Source organism: Triturus cristatus, chromosome 8, assembly GCF_964204655.1.
Source record: "Triturus cristatus chromosome 8, aTriCri1.1, whole genome shotgun sequence".
NCBI classification, from domain to species: domain Eukaryota; kingdom Metazoa; phylum Chordata; class Amphibia; order Caudata; family Salamandridae; genus Triturus; species Triturus cristatus.
In genome coordinates this window covers 736334989-736362675 of record NC_140591.1, presented here as the reverse complement: position 1 = coordinate 736362675, position 27687 = coordinate 736334989, and the positions used below count along the sequence as shown (strand labels likewise).

At 41.7% G+C, this 27687-nt stretch overlaps 20 non-coding genes across 20 annotated transcripts; all 20 read right to left on the bottom strand.

The window, feature by feature from the left end:
- Positions 1–233: 233 nt before the first annotated feature.
- Positions 234–306, bottom strand: TRNAV-CAC (transfer RNA valine (anticodon CAC)). Its single transcript has one exon. It is a non-coding gene; the product is annotated as a tRNA-Val (tRNA).
- A 272-nt stretch (positions 307–578) lies between these two features.
- On the bottom strand, positions 579–650 carry TRNAP-UGG (transfer RNA proline (anticodon UGG)). Its single transcript has one exon. It is a non-coding gene; the product is annotated as a tRNA-Pro (tRNA).
- Positions 651–2630: 1980 nt separating this feature from the next.
- On the bottom strand, positions 2631–2703 carry TRNAV-CAC (transfer RNA valine (anticodon CAC)). Its single transcript has one exon. It is a non-coding gene; the product is annotated as a tRNA-Val (tRNA).
- A 272-nt stretch (positions 2704–2975) lies between these two features.
- Positions 2976–3047, bottom strand: TRNAP-UGG (transfer RNA proline (anticodon UGG)). The gene has a single exon. It is a non-coding gene; the product is annotated as a tRNA-Pro (tRNA).
- Positions 3048–5017: 1970 nt separating this feature from the next.
- On the bottom strand, positions 5018–5090 carry TRNAV-CAC (transfer RNA valine (anticodon CAC)). The gene has a single exon. It is a non-coding gene; the product is annotated as a tRNA-Val (tRNA).
- A 272-nt stretch (positions 5091–5362) lies between these two features.
- TRNAP-UGG (transfer RNA proline (anticodon UGG)) lies at positions 5363–5434 on the bottom strand. The gene has a single exon. It is a non-coding gene; the product is annotated as a tRNA-Pro (tRNA).
- A 1970-nt stretch (positions 5435–7404) lies between these two features.
- TRNAV-CAC (transfer RNA valine (anticodon CAC)) lies at positions 7405–7477 on the bottom strand. The gene has a single exon. It is a non-coding gene; the product is annotated as a tRNA-Val (tRNA).
- A 2323-nt stretch (positions 7478–9800) lies between these two features.
- Positions 9801–9873, bottom strand: TRNAV-CAC (transfer RNA valine (anticodon CAC)). The gene has a single exon. It is a non-coding gene; the product is annotated as a tRNA-Val (tRNA).
- Positions 9874–10145: 272 nt separating this feature from the next.
- Positions 10146–10217, bottom strand: TRNAP-UGG (transfer RNA proline (anticodon UGG)). Its single transcript has one exon. It is a non-coding gene; the product is annotated as a tRNA-Pro (tRNA).
- Positions 10218–12187: 1970 nt separating this feature from the next.
- Positions 12188–12260, bottom strand: TRNAV-CAC (transfer RNA valine (anticodon CAC)). Its single transcript has one exon. It is a non-coding gene; the product is annotated as a tRNA-Val (tRNA).
- Positions 12261–12532: 272 nt separating this feature from the next.
- Positions 12533–12604, bottom strand: TRNAP-UGG (transfer RNA proline (anticodon UGG)). The gene has a single exon. It is a non-coding gene; the product is annotated as a tRNA-Pro (tRNA).
- A 2315-nt stretch (positions 12605–14919) lies between these two features.
- Positions 14920–14991, bottom strand: TRNAP-UGG (transfer RNA proline (anticodon UGG)). Its single transcript has one exon. It is a non-coding gene; the product is annotated as a tRNA-Pro (tRNA).
- Positions 14992–16961: 1970 nt separating this feature from the next.
- Positions 16962–17034, bottom strand: TRNAV-CAC (transfer RNA valine (anticodon CAC)). The gene has a single exon. It is a non-coding gene; the product is annotated as a tRNA-Val (tRNA).
- Positions 17035–17306: 272 nt separating this feature from the next.
- TRNAP-UGG (transfer RNA proline (anticodon UGG)) lies at positions 17307–17378 on the bottom strand. The gene has a single exon. It is a non-coding gene; the product is annotated as a tRNA-Pro (tRNA).
- A 2315-nt stretch (positions 17379–19693) lies between these two features.
- On the bottom strand, positions 19694–19765 carry TRNAP-UGG (transfer RNA proline (anticodon UGG)). The gene has a single exon. It is a non-coding gene; the product is annotated as a tRNA-Pro (tRNA).
- A 1970-nt stretch (positions 19766–21735) lies between these two features.
- On the bottom strand, positions 21736–21808 carry TRNAV-CAC (transfer RNA valine (anticodon CAC)). The gene has a single exon. It is a non-coding gene; the product is annotated as a tRNA-Val (tRNA).
- Positions 21809–22080: 272 nt separating this feature from the next.
- Positions 22081–22152, bottom strand: TRNAP-UGG (transfer RNA proline (anticodon UGG)). Its single transcript has one exon. It is a non-coding gene; the product is annotated as a tRNA-Pro (tRNA).
- Positions 22153–24467: 2315 nt separating this feature from the next.
- Positions 24468–24539, bottom strand: TRNAP-UGG (transfer RNA proline (anticodon UGG)). The gene has a single exon. It is a non-coding gene; the product is annotated as a tRNA-Pro (tRNA).
- A 1970-nt stretch (positions 24540–26509) lies between these two features.
- On the bottom strand, positions 26510–26582 carry TRNAV-CAC (transfer RNA valine (anticodon CAC)). The gene has a single exon. It is a non-coding gene; the product is annotated as a tRNA-Val (tRNA).
- Positions 26583–26854: 272 nt separating this feature from the next.
- On the bottom strand, positions 26855–26926 carry TRNAP-UGG (transfer RNA proline (anticodon UGG)). The gene has a single exon. It is a non-coding gene; the product is annotated as a tRNA-Pro (tRNA).
- Positions 26927–27687: the final 761 nt, after the last annotated feature.

Below are 27687 nucleotides of genomic sequence, written 5' to 3'. Positions count from 1 at the left end.
GTGCCAACAATTCTCCATGTTAATGCTTGTTCTAGGTGAGCAGTGAACCGATTGCAGGGCTCTTTTGAAAGCAAGGTCTGAGAACCAACAGATACATCCACACGCCGATTACTTTAGTGTTTTGAGAGAATTCCCTTTCTTGGAACGAGATTGCATGAAATAATCTTCAGGGCTTGGACAATTCCATGGCAAAACGGCACCTATCAACATTGTAGCCAACACAATATAACAACTGTTTCAGCCCGGTTTCGAACCGGGGACCTTTCGCGTGTGAGGCGAACGTGATAACCACTACACTACAGAAACAGATACCTACAGTTGATTTTTCTGTAATGAAACTGCTCCGAACTGGCTATTCCATGGGCCTCTGGCTTTAGATTTCTTTCATGCAACCTGCCCGACATCCCTAGCTGAACGCTCGTACATGCCATGCAAGACCAGATGTTTGGTATTAGCTCAGACTGGGCAGGGCTGAAGCATGAGACTCTAGCAAAGAATTATCCACTACTGCAAAGAAAAAATTGATGTTGGTTTTGAAACGCAAACTTCAAAACAACTTGAAAAGAGTACCAAGAAAAGGGCTCGTCCGGGATTTGAACCCGGGACCTCTCGCACCCAAAGCGAGAATCATACCCCTAGACCAACGAGCCCTCAAAATCCTCTTACCTCTCAAAAGCTAATACCGGCTCTAAGCCCGCAATGAAGATCATGCTGGTATCTTTATGATGCTTGGTCTGTGAATACGCATGAAAGTCAGTCTCAACTTACCCTTTCTCAAACTATAGCACTATCATTTACAAGTGTCTCCTTTTATTCCGTCCCAGCTTTGGACACGTCTTACAGGAAGTCAGCCCTTATTTATATATTTCTGCAGTGGCTGAAGCTTAATGAGAAAGAGTAACAAGTTGTTCATAACAACATAAGAAACACATTGTGCATTTTCTCTCAAATACTCCTTCACTTTGTGCCAAAAAAAATACCAAGGTGAATACCTAGGCCACAGATTCAAGCTAAAGATCTTCCTGCTGAATGCAAGGCGCAATAAAAACTGCATATCGCTGGACTAAAGCATTCCTTGCATAGCCTCTAACATCATAACATAACTGAGCTGCTAGCAGCAAGCTAACCAATACCTTTCTGAAATGAGAATGACATGTGCTTATCTGCTCAATCAGTGCTCAATGAGGCTCGATCAGGCGAGATTTAGAAAAGGTGGAAAGGGTCCAAGTGGATGCCCCTTCCTTTTTAGGGTGGGTCCTGCTGACTATCATAGGATTGCTTGTAAAAGTGGCCAGGGTCAGAGGAAAAGCTGCCAACACTTCTTAGCGTTCTCTATAGATGCAGCCATTTTCTGTGACTGTAATTTCGGCCTTTTCCCAGAAGTCTCTATTCTGCCTATGCAAATTAACAAAAGCAGTGCTTATTCCTCACTTGCTCAAATGTCCTTCCTGTCCAGAAAGCTCTGATTAAGCATGCTTATTTTCTTTTTCTGGGATATTTTAAATTGTTTCGCTGTCCAGTCTGTGGCAGTAGAAAGCTGCTTATGATGCCAGGTTTTGATGAATCCCCAAGGTACAAGTACAGAGGAATATATCAGTCTCTAGGATATGGAACTTTTAGCTAACACATCACAATATGTGATGCTTGCCAAGAAAACACTACATTCTGGAGCGCTGATGATCAGAACATTCTGCTCCTGAAGGATAGAAAAGACAGCTTGATTGAAAAAAAGTCTGTTTATATTGACGCTCTCTCTCTCCCTATATATACATACATGCGTACACACACACACACAGGTATGTCATGCATTTCTTCAGATTTGTTTCAACCATTTACCATTTATTGGAGAATCCCTACTTTTCAAGTGACTGCAAATGAAGTCATCTCTGGCACTTTTTGTGCAAAGTAAGAGACACACATGACACCTTTTTATAAAAGTCATCGGTTTCTTTGTTACTGTGTACTTTCAAAGCATGGGGCTTTCACACGTCAGGTAAACCTGATTACCACTACACAACAAAAGCAGATGCAGCTTTCTTATCTATGTCGTGATAGAACAGTTGTGAATTGAGTAGAAGAAGGGCCCTGATGTGATACTTATTACATGCAGCCTGTAAGATAGTCAAACATGCAGGCTAGGAAGGAAGATGCAAATATCAATGTATTAGAAAAACACCTAAAGGCGAGTGATATGCTTTCATTCATGCATGGCTAGGAAAAATCGCCATACTGTTGCAAACATTCTTACACCACCAACTGGAAATAAATGATTCTGACATTAAACGTAAAGGTGACAATGCATTTGTATCATCACCTTGAGAAGGATCATCTTGGAATTGAGCCGAGGGCCTCTGCACTCAAAGCCAGAAACACTCCACTAAAATAAGATTCCTGTTGGTGCCAACAATTCTCCATGTTAATGCTTGTTCTAGGTGAGCAGTGAACCGATTGCAGGGCTCTTTTGAAAGCAAGGTCTGAGAACCAACAGATACATCCACACGCCGATTACTTTAGTGTTTTGAGAGAATTCCCTTTCTTGGAACGAGATTGCATGAAATAATCTTCAGGGCTTGGACAATTCCATGGCAAAACTGCACCTATCAACATTGTAGCCAACACAATATAACAACTGTTTCTGCCCGGTTTCGAACCGGGGACCTTTCGCGTGTGAGGCAAACGTGATAACCACTACACTACAGAAACAGATACCTACAGTTGATTTTTCTGTAATGAAACTGCTCCGAACTGGCTATTCCATGGGCCTCTGGCTTTAGATTTCTTTCATGCAACCTGCCCGACATCCCTAGCTGAACGCTCGTACATGCCATGCAAGACCAGATGTTTGGTATTAGCTCAGACTGGGCAGGGCTGAAGCATGAGACTCTAGCAAAGAATTATCCACTACTGCAAAGAAAAAATTGATGTTGGTTTTGAAACGCAAACTTCAAAACAACTTGAAAAGAGTACCAAGAAAAGGGCTCGTCCGGGATTTGAACCCGGGACCTCTCGCACCCAAAGCGAGAATCATACCCCTAGACCAACGAGCCCTCAAAATCCTCTTACCTCTCAAAAGCTAATACCGGCTCTAAGCCCGCAATGAAGATCATGCTGGAATCTTTATGATGCTTGGTCTGTGAATACGCATGAAAGTCAGTCTCAACTTACCCTTTCTCAAACGATAGCACTATCATTTACAAGTGTCTCCTTTTATTCCGTCCCAGCTTTGGACACGTCTTACAGGAAGTCAGCCCTTATTTATATATTTCTTCAGTGGCTGAAGCTTAATGAGAAAGAGTAACAAGTTGTTCATAACAACATAAGAAACACATTGTGCATTTTCTCTCAAATACTCCTTCACTTTGTGCCAAAAGAAATACCAAGGTGAATACCTAGGCCACAGATTCAAGCTAAAGATCTTCCTGCTGAATGCAAGGCGCAATATAAACTGCATATCGCTGGACTAAAGCATTCCTTGCATAGCCTCTAACATCATAACATAACTGAGCTGCTAGCAGCAAGCTAACCAATACCTTTCTGAAATGAGAATGACATGTGCTTATCTGCTCAATCAGTGCTCAATCAGGCGAGATTTAGAAAAGGTGGAAAGGGTCCAAGTGGATGCCCCTTCCTTTTTAGGGTGGGTCCTGCTGACTATCATAGGATTGCTTGTAAAAGTGGTCAGGGTCAGAGGAAAAGCTGCCAACACTTCTTAGCGTTCTCTATAGATGCAGCCATTTTCTGTGACTGTAATTTCGGCCTTTTCCCAGAAGTCTCTATTCTGCCTATGCAAATTAACAAAAGCAGTGCTTATTCCTCACTTGCTCAAATGTCCTTCCTGTCCAGAAAGCTCTGATTAAGCATGCTTATTTTCTTTTTCTGGGATATTTTAAATTGTTTCGCTGTCCAGTCTGTGGCAGTAGAAAGCTGCTTATGATGCCAGGTTTTGATGAATCCCCAAGGTACAAGTACAGAGGAATATATCTGTCTCTAGGATATGGAACTTTTAGCTAACACATCACAATATGTGATGCTTGCCAAGAAAACACTACATTCTGGAGCGCTGATGATCAGAACATTCTGCTCCTGAAGGATAGAAAAGACAGCTTGATTGAAATAAAGTCTGTTTATATTGACGCTCTCTCTCTCCCTATATATACATACATGCATACACACACACACACAGGTATGTCATGCATTTCTTCAGATTTGTTTCAACCATTTACCATTTATTGGAGAATCCCTACTTTTCAAGTGACTGCAAATGAAGTCATCTCTGGCACTTTTTGAGCAAAGTAAGAGACACACATGACACCTTTTTATAAAAGTCATCGGTTTCTTTGTTACTGTGTACTTTCAAAGCATGGGGCTTTCACACGTCAGGTAAACCTGATTACCACTACACAACAAAAGCAGATGCAGCTTTCTTATCTATGTCGTGATAGAACAGTTGTGAATTGAGTAGAAGAAGGGCCCTGATGTGATACTTATTACATGCAGCCTGTAAGATAGTCAAACATGCAGGCTAGGAAGGAAGATGCAAATATCAATGTATTAGAAAAACACCTAAAGGCGAGTGATATGCTTTCATTCATGCATGGCTAGGAAAAATCGCCATACTGTTGCAAACATTCTTACACCACCAACTGGAAATAAATGATTCTGACATTAAACGTAAAGGTGACAATGCATTTGTATCATCACCTTGAGAAGGATCATCTTGGAATTGAGCCGAGGGCCTCTGCACTCAAAGCCAGAAACACTCCACTAAAATAAGATTCCTGTTGGTGCCAACAATTCTCCATGTTAATGCTTGTTCTAGGTGAGCAGTGAACCGATTGCAGGGCTCTTTTGAAAGCAAGGTCTGAGAACCAACAGATACATCCACACGCCGATTACTTTAGTGTTTTGAGAGAATTCCCTTTCTTGGAACGAGATTGCATGAAATAATCTTCAGGGCTTGGACAATTCCATGGCAAAACGGCACCTATCAACATTGTAGCCAACACAATATAACAACTGTTTCTGCCCGGTTTCGAACCGGGGACCTTTCGCGTGTGAGGCAAACGTGATAACCACTACACTACAGAAACAGATACCTACAGTTGATTTTTCTGTAATGAAACTGCTCCGAACTGGCTATTCCATGGGCCTCTGGCTTTAGATTTCTTTCATGCAACCTGCCCGACATCCCTAGCTGAACGCTCGTACATGCCATGCAAGACCAGATGTTTGGTATTAGCTCAGATTGGGCAGGGCTGAAGCATGAGACTCTAGCAAAGAATTATCCACTACTGCAAAGAAAAAATTGATGTTGGTTTTGAAACGCAAACTTCAAAACAACTTGAAAAGAGTACCAAGAAAAGGGCTCGTCCGGGATTTGAACCCGGGACCTCTCGCACCCAAAGCGAGAATCATACCCCTAGACCAACGAGCCCTCAAAATCCTCTTACCGCTCAAAAGCTAATACCGGCTCTAAGCCCGCAATGAAGATCATGCTGGTATCTTTATGATGCTTGGTCTGTGAATACGCATGAAAGTCAGTCTCAACTTACCCTTTCTCAAACGATAGCACTATCATTTACAAGTGTCTCCTTTTATTCCGTCCCAGCTTTGGACACGTCTTACAGGAAGTCAGCCCTTATTTATATATTTCTGCAGTGGCTGAAGCTTAATGAGAAAGAGTAACAAGTTGTTCATAATAACATAAGAAACACATTGTGCATTTTCTCTCAAATACTCCTTCACTTTGTGCCAAAAGAAATACCAAGGTGAATACCTAGGCCACAGATTCAAGCTAAAGATCTTCCTGGTGAAGGCAAGGCGCAATAAAAACTGCATATCGCTGGACTAAAGCATTCCTTGCATAGCCTCTAACATCATAACATAACTGAGCTGCTAGCAGCAAGCTAACCAATACCTTTCTGAAATGAGAATGACATGTGCTTATCTGCTCAATCAGTGCTCAATCAGGCGAGATTTAGAAAAGGTGGAAAGGGTCCAAGTGGATGCCCCTTCCTTTTTAGGGTGGGTCCTGCTGACTATCATAGGATTGCTTGTAAAAGTGGTCAGGGTCAGAGGAAAAGCTGCCAACACTTCTTAGCGTTCTCTATAGATGCAGCCATTTTCTGTGACTGTAATTTCGGCCTTTTCCCAGAAGTCTCTATTCTGCCTATGCAAATTAACAAAAGCAGTGCTTATTCCTCACTTGCTCAAAGGTCCTTCCTGTCCAGAAAGCTCTGATTAAGCATGCTTATTTTCTTTTTCTGGGATATTTTAAATTGTTTCGCTGTCCAGTCTGTGGCAGTAGAAAGCTGCTTATGATGCCAGGTTTTGATGAATCCCCAAGGTACAAGTACAGAGGAATATATCAGTCTCTAGGATATGGAACTTTTAGCTAACACATCACAATATGTGATGCTTGCCAAGAAAACACTACATTCTGGAGCGCTGATGATCAGAACATTCTGCTCCTGAAGGATAGAAAAGACAGCTTGATTGAAATAAAGTCTGTTTATATTGACGCTCTCTCTCTCCCTATATATACATACATGCGTACACACACACACACAGGTATGTCATGCATTTCTTCAGATTTGTTTCAACCATTTACCATTTATTGGAGAATCCCTACTTTTCAAGTGACTGCAAATGAAGTCATCTCTGGCACTTTTTGTGCAAAGTAAGAGACACACATGACACCTTTTTATAAAAGTCATCGGTTTCTTTGTTACTGTGTACTTTCAAAGCGTGGGGCTTTCACACGTCAGGTAAACCTGATTACCACTACACAACAAAAGCAGATGCAGCTTTCTTATCTATGTCGTGATAGAACAGTTGTGAATTGAGTAGAAGAAGGGCCCTGATGTGATACTTATTACATGCAGCCTGTAAGATAGTCAAACATGCAGGCTAGGAAGGAAGATGCAAATATCAATGTATTAGAAAAACACCTAAAGGCGAGTGATATGCTTTCATTCATGCATGGCTAGGAAAAATCGCCATACTGTTGCAAACATTCTTACACCACCAACTGGAAATAAATGATTCTGACATTAAACGTAAAGGTGACAATGCATTTGTATCATCACCTTGAGAAGGATCATCTTGGAATTGAGCCGAGGGCCTCTGCACTCAAAGCCAGAAACACTCCACTAAAATAAGATTCCTGTTGGTGCCAACAATTCTCCATGTTAATGCTTGTTCTAGGTGAGCAGTGAACCGATTGCAGGGCTCTTTTGAAAGCAAGGTCTGAGAACCAACAGATACATCCACACGCTGATTACTTTAGTGTTTTGAGAGAATTCCCTTTCTTGGAACGAGATTGCATGAAATAATCTTCAGGGCTTGGACAATTCCATGGCAAAACGGCACCTATCAACATTGTAGCCAACACAATATAACAACTGTTTCTGCCCGGTTTCGAACCGGGGACCTTTCGCGTGTGAGGCGAACGTGATAACCACTACACTACAGAAACAGATACCTACAGTTGATTTTTCTGTAATGAAACTGCTCCGAACTGGCTATTCCATGGGCCTCTGGCTTTAGATTTCTTTCATGCAACCTGCCCGACATCCCTAGCTGAACGCTCGTACATGCCATGCAAGACCAGATGTTTGGTATTAGCTCAGACTGGGCAGGGCTGAAGCATGAGACTCTAGCAAAGAATTATCCACTACTGCAAAGAAAAAATTGATGTTGGTTTTGAAACGCAAACTTCAAAACAACTTGAAAAGAGTACCAAGAAAAGGGCTCGTCCGGGATTTGAACCCGGGACCTCTCGCACCCAAAGTGAGAATCATACCCCTAGACCAACGAGCCCTCAAAATCCTCTTACCTCTCAAAAGCTAATAACGGCTCTAAGCCCGCAATGAAGATCATGCTGGTATCTTTATGATGCTTGGTCTGTGAATACGCATGAAAGTCAGTCTCAACTTACCCTTTCTCAAACGATAGCACTATCATTTACAAGTGTCTCCTTTTATTCCGTCCCAGCTTTGGACACGTCTTACAGGAAGTCAGCCCTTATTTATATATTTCTGCAGTGGCTGAAGCTTAATGAGAAAGAGTAACAAGTTGTTCATAACAGCATAAGAAACACATTGTGCATTTTCTCTCAAATACTCCTTCACTTTGTGCCAAAAGAAATACCAAGGTGAATACCTAGGCCACAGATTCAAGCTAAAGATCTTCCTGCTGAATGCAAGGCGCAATAAAAACTGCATATCGCTGGACTAAAGCATTCCTTGCATAGCCTCTAACATCATAACATAACTGAGCTGCTAGCAGCAAGCTAACCAATACCTTTCTGAAATGAGAATGACATGTGCTTATCTGCTCAATCAGTGCTCAATTGGCTCGATCAGGCGAGATTTAGAAAAGGTGGAAAGGGTCCAAGTGGATGCCCCTTCCTTTTTAGGGTGGGTCCTGCTGACTATCATAGGATTGCTTGTAAAAGTGGCCAGGGTCAGAGGAAAAGCTGCCAACACTTCTTAGCGTTCTCTATAGATGCAGCCATTTTCTGTGACTGTAATTTCGGCCTTTTCCCAGAAATCTCTATTCTGCCTATGCAAATTAACAAAAGCAGTGCTTATTCCTCACTTGCTCAAATGTCCTTCCTGTCCAGAAAGCTCTGATTAAGCATGCTTATTTTCTTTTTCTGGGATATTTTAAATTGTTTCGCTGTCCAGTCTGTGGCAGTAGAAAGCTGCTTATGATGCCAGGTTTTGATGAATCCCCAAGGTACAAGTACAGAGGAATATATCAGTCTCTAGGATATGGAACTTTTAGCTAACACATCACAATATGTGATGCTTGCCAAGAAAACACTACATTCTGGAGCGCTGATGATCAGAACATTCTGCTCCTGAAGGATAGAAAAGACAGCTTGATTGAAATAAAGTCTGTTTATATTGACGCTCTCTCTCTCCCTATATATACATACATGCGTACACACACACACACAGGTATGTCATGCATTTCTTCAGATTTGTTTCAACCATTTACCATTTATTGGAGAATCCCTACTTTTCAAGTGACTGCAAATGAAGTCATCTCTGGCACTTTTTGTGCAAAGTAAGAGACACACATGACACCTTTTTATAAAAGTCATCGGTTTCTTTGTTACTGTGTACTTTCAAAGCATGGGGCTTTCACACGTCAGGTAAACCTGATTACCACTACACAACAAAAGCAGATGCAGCTTTCTTATCTATGTCGTGATAGTACAGTTGTGAATTGAGTAGAAGAAGGGCCCTGATGTGATACTTATTACATGCAGCCTGTAAGATAGTCAAACATGCAGGCTAAGAAGGAAGATGCAAATATCAATGTATTAGAAAAACACCTAAAGGCGAGTGATATGCTTTCATTCATGCATGGCTAGGAAAAATCGCCATACTGTTGCAAACATTCTTACACCACCAACTGGAAATAAATGATTCTGACATTAAACGTAAAGGTGACAATGCATTTGTATCATCACCTTGAGAAGGATCATCTTGGAATTGAGCCGAGGGCCTCTGCACTCAAAGCCAGAAACACTCCACTAAAATAAGATTCCTGTTGGTGCCAACAATTCTCCATGTTAATGCTTGTTCTAGGTGAGCAGTGAACCGATTGCAGGGCTCTTTTGAAAGCAAGGTCTGAGAACCAACAGATACATCCACACGCCGATTACTTTAGTGTTTTGAGAGAATTCCCTTTCTTGGAACGAGATTGCATGAAATAATCTTCAGGGCTTGGACAATTCCATGGCAAAACGGCACCTATCAACATTGTAGCCAACACAATATAACAACTGTTTCTGCCCGGTTTCGAACCGGGGACCTTTCGCGTGTGAGGCGAACGTGATAACCACTACACTACAGAAACAGATACCTACAGTTGATTTTTCTGTAATGAAACTGCTCCGAACTGGCTATTCCATGGGCCTCTGGCTTTAGATTTCTTTCATGCAACCTGCCCGACATCCCTAGCTGAACGCTCGTACATGCCATGCAAGACCAGATGTTTGGTATTAGCTCAGACTGGGCAGGGCTGAAGCATGAGACTCTAGCAAAGAATTATCCACTACTGCAAAGAAAAAATTGATGTTGGTTTTGAAACGCAAACTTCAAAACAACTTGAAAAGAGTACCAAGAAAAGGGCTCGTCCGGGATTTGAACCCGGGACCTCTCGCACCCAAAGCGAGAATCATACCCCTAGACCAACGAGCCCTCAAAATCCTCTTACCTCTCAAAAGCTAATACCGGCTCTAAGCCCGCAATGAAGATCATGCTGGAATCTTTATGATGCTTGGTCTGTGAATACGCATGAAAGTCAGTCTCAACTTACCCTTTCTCAAACGATAGCACTATCATTTACAAGTGTCTCCTTTTATTCCGTCCCAGCTTTGGACACGTCTTACAGGAAGTCAGCCCTTATTTATATATTTCTTCAGTGGCTGAAGCTTAATGAGAAAGAGTAACAAGTTGTTCATAACAACATAAGAAACACATTGTGCATTTTCTCTCAAATACTCCTTCACTTTGTGCCAAAAGAAATACCAAGGTGAATACCTAGGCCACAGATTCAAGCTAAAGATCTTCCTGCTGAATGCAAGGCGCAATAAAAACTGCATATCGCTGGACTAAAGCATTCCTTGCATAGCCTCTAACATCATAACATAACTGAGCTGCTAGCAGCAAGCTAACCAATACCTTTCTGAAATGAGAATGACATGTGCTTATCTGCTCAATCAGTGCTCAATCAGGCGAGATTTAGAAAAGGTGGAAAGGGTCCAAGTGGATGCCCCTTCCTTTTTAGGGTGGGTCCTGCTGACTATCATAGGATTGCTTGTAAAAGTGGTCAGGGTCAGAGGAAAAGCTGCCAACACTTCTTAGCGTTCTCTATAGATGCAGCCATTTTCTGTGACTGTAATTTCGGCCTTTTCCCAGAAGTCTCTATTCTGCCTATGCAAATTAACAAAAGCAGTGCTTATTCCTCACTTGCTCAAATGTCCTTCCTGTCCAGAAAGCTCTGATTAAGCATGCTTATTTTATTTTTCTGGGATATTTTAAATTGTTTCGCTGTCCAGTCTGTGGCAGTAGAAAGCTGCTTATGATGCCAGGTTTTGATGAATCCCCAAGGTACAAGTACAGAGGAATATATCTGTCTCTAGGATATGGAACTTTTAGCTAACACATCACAATATGTGATGCTTGCCAAGAAAACACTACATTCTGGAGCGCTGATGATCAGAACATTCTGCTCCTGAAGGATAGAAAAGACAGCTTGATTGAAATAAAGTCTGTTTATATTGACGCTCTCTCTCTCCCTATATATACATACATGCATACACACACACACACAGGTATGTCATGCATTTCTTCAGATTTGTTTCAACCATTTACCATTTATTGGAGAATCCCTACTTTTCAAGTGACTGCAAATGAAGTCATCTCTGGCACTTTTTGTGCAAAGTAAGAGACACACATGACACCTTTTTATAAAAGTCATCGGTTTCTTTGTTACTGTGTACTTTCAAAGCATGGGGCTTTCACACGTCAGGTAAACCTGATTACCACTACACAACAAAAGCAGATGCAGCTTTCTTATCTATGTCGTGATAGAACAGTTGTGAATTGAGTAGAAGAAGGGCCCTGATGTGATACTTATTACATGCAGCCTGTAAGATAGTCAAACATGCAGGCTAGGAAGGAAGATGCAAATATCAATGTATTAGAAAAACACCTAAAGGCGAGTGATATGCTTTCATTCATGCATGGCTAGGAAAAATCGCCATACTGTTGCAAACATTCTTACACCACCAACTGGAAATAAATGATTCTGACATTAAACGTAAAGGTGACAATGCATTTGTATCATCACCTTGAGAAGGATCATCTTGGAATTGAGCCGAGGGCCTCTGCACTCAAAGCCAGAAACACTCCACTAAAATAAGATTCCTGTTGGTGCCAACAATTCTCCATGTTAATGCTTGTTCTAGGTGAGCAGTGAACCGATTGCAGGGCTCTTTTAAAAGCAAGGTCTGAGAACCAACAGATACATCCACACGCCGATTACTTTAGTGTTTTGAGAGAATTCCCTTTCTTGGAACGAGATTGCATGAAATAATCTTCAGGGCTTGGACAATTCCATGGCAAAACGGCACCTATCAACATAGTAGCCAACACAATATAACAACTGTTTCTGCCCGGTTTCGAACCGGGGACCTTTCGCGTGTGAGGCGAACGTGATAACCACTACACTACAGAAACAGATACCTACAGTTGATTTTTCTGTAATGAAACTGCTCCGAACTGGCTATTCCATGGGCCTCTGGCTTTAGATTTCTTTCATGCAACCTGCCCGACATCCCTAGCTGAACGCTCGTACATGCCATGCAAGACCAGATGTTTGGTATTAGCTCAGATTGGGCAGGGCTGAAGCATGAGACTCTAGCAAAGAATTATCCACTACTGCAAAGAAAAAATTGATGTTGGTTTTGAAACGCAAACTTCAAAACAACTTGAAAAGAGTACCAAGAAAAGGGCTCGTCCGGGATTTGAACCCGGGACCTCTCGCACCCAAAGCGAGAATCATACCCCTAGACCAACGAGCCCTCAAAATCCTCTTACCGCTCAAAAGCTAATACCGGCTCTAAGCCCGCAATGAAGATCATGCTGGTATCTTTATGATGCTTGGTCTGTGAATACGCATGAAAGTCAGTCTCAACTTACCCTTTCTCAAACGATAGCACTATCATTTACAAGTGTCTCCTTTTATTCCGTCCCAGCTTTGGACACGTCTTACAGGAAGTCAGCCCTTATTTATATATTTCTGCAGTGGCTGAAGCTTAATGAGAAAGAGTAACAAGTTGTTCATAATAACATAAGAAACACATTGTGCATTTTCTGTCAAATACTCCTTCACTTTGTGCCAAAAGAAATACCAAGGTGAATACCTAGGCCACAGATTCAAGCTAAAGATCTTCCTGGTGAAGGCAAGGCGCAATAAAAACTGCATATCGCTGGACTAAAGCATTCCTTGCATAGCCTCTAACATCATAACATAACTGAGCTGCTAGCAGCAAGCTAACCAATACCTTTCTGAAATGAGAATGACATGTGCTTATCTGCTCAATCAGTGCTCAATCAGGCGAGATTTAGAAAAGGTGGAAAGGGTCCAAGTGGATGCCCCTTCCTTTTTAGGGTGGGTCCTGCTGACTATCATAGGATTGCTTGTAAAAGTGGTCAGGGTCAGAGGAAAAGCTGCCAACACTTCTTAGCGTTCTCTATAGATGCAGCCATTTTCTGTGACTGTAATTTCGGCCTTTTCCCAGAAGTCTCTATTCTGCCTATGCAAATTAACAAAAGCAGTGCTTATTCCTCACTTGCTCAAAGGTCCTTCCTGTCCAGAAAGCTCTGATTAAGCATGCTTATTTTCTTTTTCTGGGATATTTTAAATTGTTTCGCTGTCCAGTCTGTGGCAGTAGAAAGCTGCTTATGATGCCAGGTTTTGATGAATCCCCAAGGTACAAGTACAGAGGAATATATCAGTCTCTAGGATATGGAACTTTTAGCTAACACATCACAATATGTGATGCTTGCCAAGAAAACACTACATTCTGGAGCGCTGATGATCAGAACATTCTGCTCCTGAAGGATAGAAAAGACAGCTTGATTGAAATAAAGTCTGTTTATATTGACGCTCTCTCTCTCCCTATATATACATACATGCGTACACACACACACACAGGTATGTCATGCATTTCTTCAGATTTGTTTCAACCATTTACCATTTATTGGAGAATCCCTACTTTTCAAGTGACTGCAAATGAAGTCATCTCTGGCACTTTTTGTGCAAAGTAAGAGACGCACATGACACCTATTTATAAAAGTCATCGGTTTCTTTGTTACTGTGTACTTTCAAAGCATGGGGCTTTCACACGTCAGGTAAACCTGATTACCACTACACAACAAAAGCAGATGCAGCTTTCTTATCTATGTCGTGATAGAACAGTTGTGAATTGAGTAGAAGAAGGGCCCTGATGTGATACTTATTACATGCAGCCTGTAAGATAGTCAAACATGCAGGCTAGGAAGGAAGATGCAAATATCAATGTATTAGAAAAACACCTAAAGGCGAGTGATATGCTTTCATTCATGCATGGCTAGGAAAAATCGCCATACTGTTGCAAACATTCTTACACCACCAACTGGAAATAAATGATTCTGACATTAAACGTAAAGGTGACAATGCATTTGTATCATCACCTTGAGAAGGATCATCTTGGAATTGAGCCGAGGGCCTCTGCACTCAAAGCCAGAAACACTCCACTAAAATAAGATTCCTGTTGGTGCCAACAATTCTCCATGTTAATGCTTGTTCTAGGTGAGCAGTGAACCGATTGCAGGGCTCTTTTGAAAGCAAGGTCTGAGAACCAACAGATACATCCACACGCTGATTACTTTAGTGTTTTGAGAGAATTCCCTTTCTTGGAACGAGATTGCATGAAATAATCTTCAGGGCTTGGACAATTCCATGGCAAAACGGCACCTATCAACATTGTAGCCAACACAATATAACAACTGTTTCTGCCCGGTTTCGAACCGGGGACCTTTCGCGAGTGAGGCGAACGTGATAACCACTACACTACAGAAACAGATACCTACAATTGATTTTTCTGTAATGAAACTGCTCCGAACTGGCTATTCCATGGGCCTCTGGCTTTAGATTTCTTTCATGCAACCTGCCCGACATCCCTAGCTGAACGCTCGTACATGCCATGCAAGACCAGATGTTTGGTATTAGCTCAGACTGGGCAGGGCTGAAGCATGAGACTCTAGCAAAGAATTATCCACTACTGCAAAGAAAAAATTGATGTTGGTTTTGAAACGCAAACTTCAAAACAACTTGAAAAGAGTACCAAGAAAAGGGCTCGTCCGGGATTTGAACCCGGGACCTCTCGCACCCAAAGCGAGAATCATACCCCTAGACCAACGAGCCCTCAAAATCCTCTTACCGCTCAAAAGCTAATACCGGCTCTAAGCCCGCAATGAAGATCATGCTGGTATCTTTATGATGCTTGGTCTGTGAATACGCATGAAAGTCCGTCTCAACTTACCCTTTCTCAAACGATAGCACTATCATTTACAAGTGTCTCCTTTTATTCCGTCCCAGCTTTGGACACGTCTTACAGGAAGTCAGCCCTTATTTATATATTTCTGCAGTGGCTGAAGCTTAATGAGAAAGAGTAACAAGTTGTTCATAATAACATAAGAAACACATTGTGCATTTTCTCTCAAATACTCCTTCACTTTGTGCCAAAAGAAATACCAAGGTGAATACCTAGGCCACAGATTCAAGCTAAAGATCTTCCTGGTGAAGGCAAGGCGCAATAAAAACTGCATATCGCTGGACTAAAGCATTCCTTGCATAGCCTCTAACATCATAACATAACTGAGCTGCTAGCAGCAAGTTAACCAATACCTTTCTGAAATGAGAATGACATGTGCTTATCTGCTCAATCAGTGCTCAATCAGGCGAGATTTAGAAAAGGTGGAAAGGGTCCAAGTGGATGCCCCTTCCTTTTTAGGGTGGGTCCTGCTGACTATCATAGGATTGCTTGTAAAAGTGGCCAGGGTCAGAGGAAAAGCTGCCAACACTTCTTAGCGTTCTCTATAGATGCAGCCATTTTCTGTGACTGTAATTTCGGCCTTTTCCCAGAAATCTCTATTCTGCCTATGCAAATTAACAAAAGCAATGCTTATTCCTCACTTGCTCAAATGTCCTTCCTGTCCAGAAAGCTCTGATTAAGCATGCTTATTTTCTTTTTCTTGGATATTTTAAATTGTTTCGCTGTCCAGTCTGTGGCAGTAGAAAGCTGCTTATGATGCCAGGTTTTGATGAATCCCCAAGGTACAAGTACAGAGGAATATATCAGTCTCTAGGATATGGAACTTTTAGCTAACACATCACAATATGTGATGCTTGCCAAGAAAACACTACATTCTGGAGCGCTGATGATCAGAACATTCTGCTCCTGAAGGATAGAAAAGACAGCTTGATTGAAATAAAGTCTGTTTATATTGACGCTCTCTCTCTCCCTATATATACATACATGCGTACACACACACACACAGGTATGTCATGCATTTCTTCAGATTTGTTTCAACCATTTACCATTTATTGGAGAATCCCTACTTTTCAAGTGACTGCAAATGAAGTCATCTCTGGCACTTTTTGAGCAAAGTAAGAGACACACATGACACCTTTTTATAAAAGTCATCGGTTTCTTTGTTACTGTGTACTTTCAAAGCATGGGGCTTTCACACGTCAGGTAAACCTGATTACCACTACACAACAAAAGCAGATGCAGCTTTCTTATCTATGTCGTGATAGAACAGTTGTGAATTGAGTAGAAGAAGGGCCCTGATGTGATACTTATTACATGCAGCCTGTAAGATAGTCAAACATGCAGGCTAAGAAGGAAGATGCAAATATAAATGTATTAGAAAAACACCTAAAGGCGAGTGATATGCTTTCATTCATGCATGGCTAGGAAAAATCGCCATACTGTTGCAAACATTCTTACACCACCAACTGGAAATAAATGATTCTGACATTAAACGTAAAGGTGACAATGCATTTGTATCATCACCTTGAGAAGGATCATCTTGGAATTGAGCCGAGGGCCTCTGCACTCAAAGCCAGAAACACTCCACTAAAATAAGATTCCTGTTGGTGCCAACAATTCTCCATGTTAATGCTTGTTCTAGGTGAGCAGTGAACCGATTGCAGGGCTCTTTTGAAAGCAAGGTCTGAGAACCAACAGATACATCCACACGCCGATTACTTTAGTGTTTTGAGAGAATTCCCTTTCTTGGAACGAGATTGCATGAAATAATCTTCAGGGCTTGGACAATTCCATGGCAAAACGGCACCTATCAACATTGTAGCCAACACAATATAACAACTGTTTCTGCCCGGTTTCGAACCGGGGACCTTTCGCGTGTGAGGCGAACGTGATAACCACTACACTACAGAAACAGATACCTACAGTTGATTTTTCTGTAATGAAACTGCTCCGAACTGGCTATTCCATGGGCCTCTGGCTTTAGATTTCTTTCATGCAACCTGCCCGACATCCCTAGCTGAACGCTCGTACATGCCATGCAAGACCAGATGTTTGGTATTAGCTCAGACTGGGCAGGGCTGAAGCATGAGACTCTAGCAAAGAATTATCCACTACTGCAAAGAAAAAATTGATGTTGGTTTTGAAACGCAAACTTCAAAACAACTTGAAAAGAGTACCAAGAAAAGGGCTCGTCCGGGATTTGAACCCGGGACCTCTCGCACCCAAAGCGAGAATCATACCCCTAGACCAACGAGCCCTCAAAATCCTCTTACCTCTCAAAAGCTAATACCGGCTCTAAGCCCGCAATGAAGATCATGCTGGTATCTTTATGATGCTTGGTCTGTGAATACGCATGAAAGTCAGTCTCAACTTACCCTTTCTCAAACGATAGCACTATCATTTACAAGTGTCTCCTTTTATTCCGTCCCAGCTTTGGACACGTCTTACAGGAAGTCAGCCCTTATTTATATATTTCTGCAGTGGCTGAAGCTTAATGAGAAAGAGTAACAAGTTGTTCATAACAACATAAGAAACACATTGTGCATTTTCTCTCAAATACTCCTTCACTTTGTGCCAAAAAAAATACCAAGGTGAATACCTAGGCCACAGATTCAAGCTAAAGATCTTCCTGCTGAATGCAAGGCGCAATAAAAACTGCATATCGCTGGACTAAAGCATTCCTTGCATAGCCTCTAACATCATAACATAACTGAGCTGCTAGCAGCAAGCTAACCAATACCTTTCTGAAATGAGAATGACATGTGCTTATCTGCTCAATCAGTGCTCAATCAGGCGAGATTTAGAAAAGGTGGAAAGGGTCCAAGTGGATGCCCCTTCCTTTTTAGGGTGGGTCCTGCTGACTATCATAGGATTGCTTGTAAAAGTGGTCAGGGTCAGAGGAAAAGCTGCCAACACTTCTTAGCGTTCTCTATAGATGCAGCCATTTTCTGTGACTGTAATTTCGGCCTTTTCCCAGAAGTCTCTATTCTGCCTATGCAAATTAACAAAAGCAGTGCTTATTCCTCACTTGCTCAAAGGTCCTTCCTGTCCAGAAAGCTCTGATTAAGCATGCTTATTTTCTTTTTCTGGGATATTTTAAATTGTTTCGCTGTCCAGTCTGTGGCAGTAGAAAGCTGCTTATGATGCCAGGTTTTGATGAATCCCCAAGGTACAAGTACAGAGGAATATATCAGTCTCTAGGATATGGAACTTTTAGCTAACACATCACAATATGTGATGCTTGCCAAGAAAACACTACATTCTGGAGCGCTGATGATCAGAACATTCTGCTCCTGAAGGATAGAAAAGACAGCTTGATTGAAATAAAGTCTGTTTATATTGACGCTCTCTCTCTCCCTATATATACATACATGCGTACACACACACACACAGGTATGTCATGCATTTCTTCAGATTTGTTTCAACCATTTACCATTTATTGGAGAATCCCTACTTTTCAAGTGACTGCAAATGAAGTCATCTCTGGCACTTTTTGTGCAAAGTAAGAGACGCACATGACACCTATTTATAAAAGTCATCGGTTTCTTTGTTACTGTGTACTTTCAAAGCATGGGGCTTTCACACGTCAGGTAAACCTGATTACCACTACACAACAAAAGCAGATGCAGCTTTCTTATCTATGTCGTGATAGAACAGTTGTGAATTGAGTAGAAGAAGGGCCCTGATGTGATACTTATTACATGCAGCCTGTAAGATAGTCAAACATGCAGGCTAGGAAGGAAGATGCAAATATCAATGTATTAGAAAAACACCTAAAGGCGAGTGATATGCTTTCATTCATGCATGGCTAGGAAAAATCGCCATACTGTTGCAAACATTCTTACACCACCAACTGGAAATAAATGATTCTGACATTAAACGTAAAGGTGACAATGCATTTGTATCATCACCTTGAGAAGGATCATCTTGGAATTGAGCCGAGGGCCTCTGCACTCAAAGCCAGAAACACTCCACTAAAATAAGATTCCTGTTGGTGCCAACAATTCTCCATGTTAATGCTTGTTCTAGGTGAGCAGTGAACCGATTGCAGGGCTCTTTTGAAAGCAAGGTCTGAGAACCAACAGATACATCCACACGCTGATTACTTTAGTGTTTTGAGAGAATTCCCTTTCTTGGAACGAGATTGCATGAAATAATCTTCAGGGCTTGGACAATTCCATGGCAAAACGGCACCTATCAACATTGTAGCCAACACAATATAACAACTGTTTCTGCCCGGTTTCGAACCGGGGACCTTTCGCGAGTGAGGCGAACGTGATAACCACTACACTACAGAAACAGATACCTACAATTGATTTTTCTGTAATGAAACTGCTCCGAACTGGCTATTCCATGGGCCTCTGGCTTTAGATTTCTTTCATGCAACCTGCCCGACATCCCTAGCTGAACGCTCGTACATGCCATGCAAGACCAGATGTTTGGTATTAGCTCAGACTGGGCAGGGCTGAAGCATGAGACTCTAGCAAAGAATTATCCACTACTGCAAAGAAAAAATTGATGTTGGTTTTGAAACGCAAACTTCAAAACAACTTGAAAAGAGTACCAAGAAAAGGGCTCGTCCGGGATTTGAACCCGGGACCTCTCGCACCCAAAGCGAGAATCATACCCCTAGACCAACGAGCCCTCAAAATCCTCTTACCGCTCAAAAGCTAATACCGGCTCTAAGCCCGCAATGAAGATCATGCTGGTATCTTTATGATGCTTGGTCTGTGAATACGCATGAAAGTCCGTCTCAACTTACCCTTTCTCAAACGATAGCACTATCATTTACAAGTGTCTCCTTTTATTCCGTCCCAGCTTTGGACACGTCTTACAGGAAGTCAGCCCTTATTTATATATTTCTGCAGTGGCTGAAGCTTAATGAGAAAGAGTAACAAGTTGTTCATAATAACATAAGAAACACATTGTGCATTTTCTCTCAAATACTCCTTCACTTTGTGCCAAAAGAAATACCAAGGTGAATACCTAGGCCACAGATTCAAGCTAAAGATCTTCCTGGTGAAGGCAAGGCGCAATAAAAACTGCATATCGCTGGACTAAAGCATTCCTTGCATAGCCTCTAACATCATAACATAACTGAGCTGCTAGCAGCAAGTTAACCAATACCTTTCTGAAATGAGAATGACATGTGCTTATCTGCTCAATCAGTGCTCAATCAGGCGAGATTTAGAAAAGGTGGAAAGGGTCCAAGTGGATGCCCCTTCCTTTTTAGGGTGGGTCCTGCTGACTATCATAGGATTGCTTGTAAAAGTGGCCAGGGTCAGAGGAAAAGCTGCCAACACTTCTTAGCGTTCTCTATAGATGCAGCCATTTTCTGTGACTGTAATTTCGGCCTTTTCCCAGAAATCTCTATTCTGCCTATGCAAATTAACAAAAGCAATGCTTATTCCTCACTTGCTCAAATGTCCTTCCTGTCCAGAAAGCTCTGATTAAGCATGCTTATTTTCTTTTTCTTGGATATTTTAAATTGTTTCGCTGTCCAGTCTGTGGCAGTAGAAAGCTGCTTATGATGCCAGGTTTTGATGAATCCCCAAGGTACAAGTACAGAGGAATATATCAGTCTCTAGGATATGGAACTTTTAGCTAACACATCACAATATGTGATGCTTGCCAAGAAAACACTACATTCTGGAGCGCTGATGATCAGAACATTCTGCTCCTGAAGGATAGAAAAGACAGCTTGATTGAAATAAAGTCTGTTTATATTGACGCTCTCTCTCTCCCTATATATACATACATGCGTACACACACACACACAGGTATGTCATGCATTTCTTCAGATTTGTTTCAACCATTTACCATTTATTGGAGAATCCCTACTTTTCAAGTGACTGCAAATGAAGTCATCTCTGGCACTTTTTGAGCAAAGTAAGAGACACACATGACACCTTTTTATAAAAGTCATCGGTTTCTTTGTTACTGTGTACTTTCAAAGCATGGGGCTTTCACACGTCAGGTAAACCTGATTACCACTACACAACAAAAGCAGATGCAGCTTTCTTATCTATGTCGTGATAGAACAGTTGTGAATTGAGTAGAAGAAGGGCCCTGATGTGATACTTATTACATGCAGCCTGTAAGATAGTCAAACATGCAGGCTAAGAAGGAAGATGCAAATATAAATGTATTAGAAAAACACCTAAAGGCGAGTGATATGCTTTCATTCATGCATGGCTAGGAAAAATCGCCATACTGTTGCAAACATTCTTACACCACCAACTGGAAATAAATGATTCTGACATTAAACGTAAAGGTGACAATGCATTTGTATCATCACCTTGAGAAGGATCATCTTGGAATTGAGCCGAGGGCCTCTGCACTCAAAGCCAGAAACACTCCACTAAAATAAGATTCCTGTTGGTGCCAACAATTCTCCATGTTAATGCTTGTTCTAGGTGAGCAGTGAACCGATTGCAGGGCTCTTTTGAAAGCAAGGTCTGAGAACCAACAGATACATCCACACGCCGATTACTTTAGTGTTTTGAGAGAATTCCCTTTCTTGGAACGAGATTGCATGAAATAATCTTCAGGGCTTGGACAATTCCATGGCAAAACGGCACCTATCAACATTGTAGCCAACACAATATAACAACTGTTTCTGCCCGGTTTCGAACCGGGGACCTTTCGCGTGTGAGGCGAACGTGATAACCACTACACTACAGAAACAGATACCTACAGTTGATTTTTCTGTAATGAAACTGCTCCGAACTGGCTATTCCATGGGCCTCTGGCTTTAGATTTCTTTCATGCAACCTGCCCGACATCCCTAGCTGAACGCTCGTACATGCCATGCAAGACCAGATGTTTGGTATTAGCTCAGACTGGGCAGGGCTGAAGCATGAGACTCTAGCAAAGAATTATCCACTACTGCAAAGAAAAAATTGATGTTGGTTTTGAAACGCAAACTTCAAAACAACTTGAAAAGAGTACCAAGAAAAGGGCTCGTCCGGGATTTGAACCCGGGACCTCTCGCACCCAAAGCGAGAATCATACCCCTAGACCAACGAGCCCTCAAAATCCTCTTACCTCTCAAAAGCTAATACCGGCTCTAAGCCCGCAATGAAGATCATGCTGGTATCTTTATGATGCTTGGTCTGTGAATACGCATGAAAGTCAGTCTCAACTTACCCTTTCTCAAACGATAGCACTATCATTTACAAGTGTCTCCTTTTATTCCGTCCCAGCTTTGGACACGTCTTACAGGAAGTCAGCCCTTATTTATATATTTCTGCAGTGGCTGAAGCTTAATGAGAAAGAGTAACAAGTTGTTCATAACAACATAAGAAACACATTGTGCATTTTCTCTCAAATACTCCTTCACTTTGTGCCAAAAAAAATACCAAGGTGAATACCTAGGCCACAGATTCAAGCTAAAGATCTTCCTGCTGAATGCAAGGCGCAATAAAAACTGCATATCGCTGGACTAAAGCATTCCTTGCATAGCCTCTAACATCATAACATAACTGAGCTGCTAGCAGCAAGCTAACCAATACCTTTCTGAAATGAGAATGACATGTGCTTATCTGCTCAATCAGTGCTCAATCAGGCGAGATTTAGAAAAGGTGGAAAGGGTCCAAGTGGATGCCCCTTCCTTTTTAGGGTGGGTCCTGCTGACTATCATAGGATTGCTTGTAAAAGTGGTCAGGGTCAGAGGAAAAGCTGCCAACACTTCTTAGCGTTCTCTATAGATGCAGCCATTTTCTGTGACTGTAATTTCGGCCTTTTCCCAGAAGTCTCTATTCTGCCTATGCAAATTAACAAAAGCAGTGCTTATTCCTCACTTGCTCAAAGGTCCTTCCTGTCCAGAAAGCTCTGATTAAGCATGCTTATTTTCTTTTTCTGGGATATTTTAAATTGTTTCGCTGTCCAGTCTGTGGCAGTAGAAAGCTGCTTATGATGCCAGGTTTTGATGAATCCCCAAGGTACAAGTACAGAGGAATATATCAGTCTCTAGGATATGGAACTTTTAGCTAACACATCACAATATGTGATGCTTGCCAAGAAAACACTACATTCTGGAGCGCTGATGATCAGAACATTCTGCTCCTGAAGGATAGAAAAGACAGCTTGATTGAAATAAAGTCTGTTTATATTGACGCTCTCTCTCTCCCTATATATACATACATGCGTACACACACACACACAGGTATGTCATGCATTTCTTCAGATTTGTTTCAACCATTTACCATTTATTGGAGAATCCCTACTTTTCAAGTGACTGCAAATGAAGTCATCTCTGGCACTTTTTGTGCAAAGTAAGAGACGCACATGACACCTATTTATAAAAGTCATCGGTTTCTTTGTTACTGTGTACTTTCAAAGCATGGGGCTTTCACACGTCAGGTAAACCTGATTACCACTACACAACAAAAGCAGATGCAGCTTTCTTATCTATGTCGTGATAGAACAGTTGTGAATTGAGTAGAAGAAGGGCCCTGATGTGATACTTATTACATGCAGCCTGTAAGATAGTCAAACATGCAGGCTAGGAAGGAAGATGCAAATATCAATGTATTAGAAAAACACCTAAAGGCGAGTGATATGCTTTCATTCATGCATGGCTAGGAAAAATCGCCATACTGTTGCAAACATTCTTACACCACCAACTGGAAATAAATGATTCTGACATTAAACGTAAAGGTGACAATGCATTTGTATCATCACCTTGAGAAGGATCATCTTGGAATTGAGCCGAGGGCCTCTGCACTCAAAGCCAGAAACACTCCACTAAAATAAGATTCCTGTTGGTGCCAACAATTCTCCATGTTAATGCTTGTTCTAGGTGAGCAGTGAACCGATTGCAGGGCTCTTTTGAAAGCAAGGTCTGAGAACCAACAGATACATCCACACGCTGATTACTTTAGTGTTTTGAGAGAATTCCCTTTCTTGGAACGAGATTGCATGAAATAATCTTCAGGGCTTGGACAATTCCATGGCAAAACGGCACCTATCAACATTGTAGCCAACACAATATAACAACTGTTTCTGCCCGGTTTCGAACCGGGGACCTTTCGCGAGTGAGGCGAACGTGATAACCACTACACTACAGAAACAGATACCTACAATTGATTTTTCTGTAATGAAACTGCTCCGAACTGGCTATTCCATGGGCCTCTGGCTTTAGATTTCTTTCATGCAACCTGCCCGACATCCCTAGCTGAACGCTCGTACATGCCATGCAAGACCAGATGTTTGGTATTAGCTCAGACTGGGCAGGGCTGAAGCATGAGACTCTAGCAAAGAATTATCCACTACTGCAAAGAAAAAATTGATGTTGGTTTTGAAACGCAAACTTCAAAACAACTTGAAAAGAGTACCAAGAAAAGGGCTCGTCCGGGATTTGAACCCGGGACCTCTCGCACCCAAAGCGAGAATCATACCCCTAGACCAACGAGCCCTCAAAATCCTCTTACCGCTCAAAAGCTAATACCGGCTCTAAGCCCGCAATGAAGATCATGCTGGTATCTTTATGATGCTTGGTCTGTGAATACGCATGAAAGTCCGTCTCAACTTACCCTTTCTCAAACGATAGCACTATCATTTACAAGTGTCTCCTTTTATTCCGTCCCAGCTTTGGACACGTCTTACAGGAAGTCAGCCCTTATTTATATATTTCTGCAGTGGCTGAAGCTTAATGAGAAAGAGTAACAAGTTGTTCATAATAACATAAGAAACACATTGTGCATTTTCTCTCAAATACTCCTTCACTTTGTGCCAAAAGAAATACCAAGGTGAATACCTAGGCCACAGATTCAAGCTAAAGATCTTCCTGGTGAAGGCAAGGCGCAATAAAAACTGCATATCGCTGGACTAAAGCATTCCTTGCATAGCCTCTAACATCATAACATAACTGAGCTGCTAGCAGCAAGTTAACCAATACCTTTCTGAAATGAGAATGACATGTGCTTATCTGCTCAATCAGTGCTCAATCAGGCGAGATTTAGAAAAGGTGGAAAGGGTCCAAGTGGATGCCCCTTCCTTTTTAGGGTGGGTCCTGCTGACTATCATAGGATTGCTTGTAAAAGTGGCCAGGGTCAGAGGAAAAGCTGCCAACACTTCTTAGCGTTCTCTATAGATGCAGCCATTTTCTGTGACTGTAATTTCGGCCTTTTCCCAGAAATCTCTATTCTGCCTATGCAAATTAACAAAAGCAATGCTTATTCCTCACTTGCTCAAATGTCCTTCCTGTCCAGAAAGCTCTGATTAAGCATGCTTATTTTCTTTTTCTTGGATATTTTAAATTGTTTCGCTGTCCAGTCTGTGGCAGTAGAAAGCTGCTTATGATGCCAGGTTTTGATGAATCCCCAAGGTACAAGTACAGAGGAATATATCAGTCTCTAGGATATGGAACTTTTAGCTAACACATCACAATATGTGATGCTTGCCAAGAAAACACTACATTCTGGAGCGCTGATGATCAGAACATTCTGCTCCTGAAGGATAGAAAAGACAGCTTGATTGAAATAAAGTCTGTTTATATTGACGCTCTCTCTCTCCCTATATATACATACATGCGTACACACACACACACAGGTATGTCATGCATTTCTTCAGATTTGTTTCAACCATTTACCATTTATTGGAGAATCCCTACTTTTCAAGTGACTGCAAATGAAGTCATCTCTGGCACTTTTTGTGCAAAGTAAGAGACACACATGACACCTTTTTATAAAAGTCATCGGTTTCTTTGTTACTGTGTACTTTCAAAGCATGGGGCTTTCACACGTCAGGTAAACCTGATTACCACTACACAACAAAAGCAGATGCAGCTTTCTTATCTATGTCGTGATAGAACAGTTGTGAATTGAGTAGAAGAAGGGCCCTGATGTGATACTTATTACATGCAGCCTGTAAGATAGTCAAACATGCAGGCTAAGAAGGAAGATGCAAATATAAATGTATTAGAAAAACACCTAAAGGCGAGTGATATGCTTTCATTCATGCATGGCTAGGAAAAATCGCCATACTGTTGCAAACATTCTTACACCACCAACTGGAAATAAATGATTCTGACATTAAACGTAAAGGTGACAATGCATTTGTATCATCACCTTGAGAAGGATCATCTTGGAATTGAGCCGAGGGCCTCTGCACTCAAAGCCAGAAACACTCCACTAAAATAAGATTCCTGTTGGTGCCAACAATTCTCCATGTTAATGCTTGTTCTAGGTGAGCAGTGAACCGATTGCAGGGCTCTTTTGAAAGCAAGGTCTGAGAACCAACAGATACATCCACACGCCGATTACTTTAGTGTTTTGAGAGAATTCCCTTTCTTGGAACGAGATTGCATGAAATAATCTTCAGGGCTTGGACAATTCCATGGCAAAACGGCACCTATCAACATTGTAGCCAACACAATATAACAACTGTTTCTGCCCGGTTTCGAACCGGGGACCTTTCGCGTGTGAGGCGAACGTGATAACCACTACACTACAGAAACAGATACCTACAGTTGATTTTTCTGTAATGAAACTGCTCCGAACTGGCTATTCCATGGGCCTCTGGCTTTAGATTTCTTTCATGCAACCTGCCCGACATCCCTAGCTGAACGCTCGTACATGCCATGCAAGACCAGATGTTTGGTATTAGCTCAGACTGGGCAGGGCTGAAGCATGAGACTCTAGCAAAGAATTATCCACTACTGCAAAGAAAAAATTGATGTTGGTTTTGAAACGCAAACTTCAAAACAACTTGAAAAGAGTACCAAGAAAAGGGCTCGTCCGGGATTTGAACCCGGGACCTCTCGCACCCAAAGCGAGAATCATACCCCTAGACCAACGAGCCCTCAAAATCCTCTTACCTCTCAAAAGCTAATACCGGCTCTAAGCCCGCAATGAAGATCATGCTGGTATCTTTATGATGCTTGGTCTGTGAATACGCATGAAAGTCAGTCTCAACTTACCCTTTCTCAAACGATAGCACTATCATTTACAAGTGTCTCCTTTTATTCCGTCCCAGCTTTGGACACGTCTTACAGGAAGTCAGCCCTTATTTATATATTTCTGCAGTGGCTGAAGCTTAATGAGAAAGAGTAACAAGTTGTTCATAACAACATAAGAAACACATTGTGCATTTTCTCTCAAATACTCCTTCACTTTGTGCCAAAAAAAATACCAAGGTGAATACCTAGGCCACAGATTCAAGCTAAAGATCTTCCTGCTGAATGCAAGGCGCAATAAAAACTGCATATCGCTGGACTAAAGCATTCCTTGCATAGCCTCTAACATCATAACATAACTGAGCTGCTAGCAGCAAGCTAACCAATACCTTTCTGAAATGAGAATGACATGTGCTTATCTGCTCAATCAGTGCTCAATTTAGCTCGATCAGGCGAGATTTAGAAAAGGTGGAAAGGGTCCAAGTGGATGCTCCTTCCTTTTTAGGGTAGGTCCTGCTGACTATCATAGGATTGCTTGTAAAAGTGGCCAGGGTCAGAGGAAAAGCTGCCAACACTTCTTAGCGTTCTCTATAGATGCAGCCATTTTCTGTGACTGTAATTTCGGCCTTTTCCCAGAAGTCTCTATTCTGCCTATGCAAATTAACAA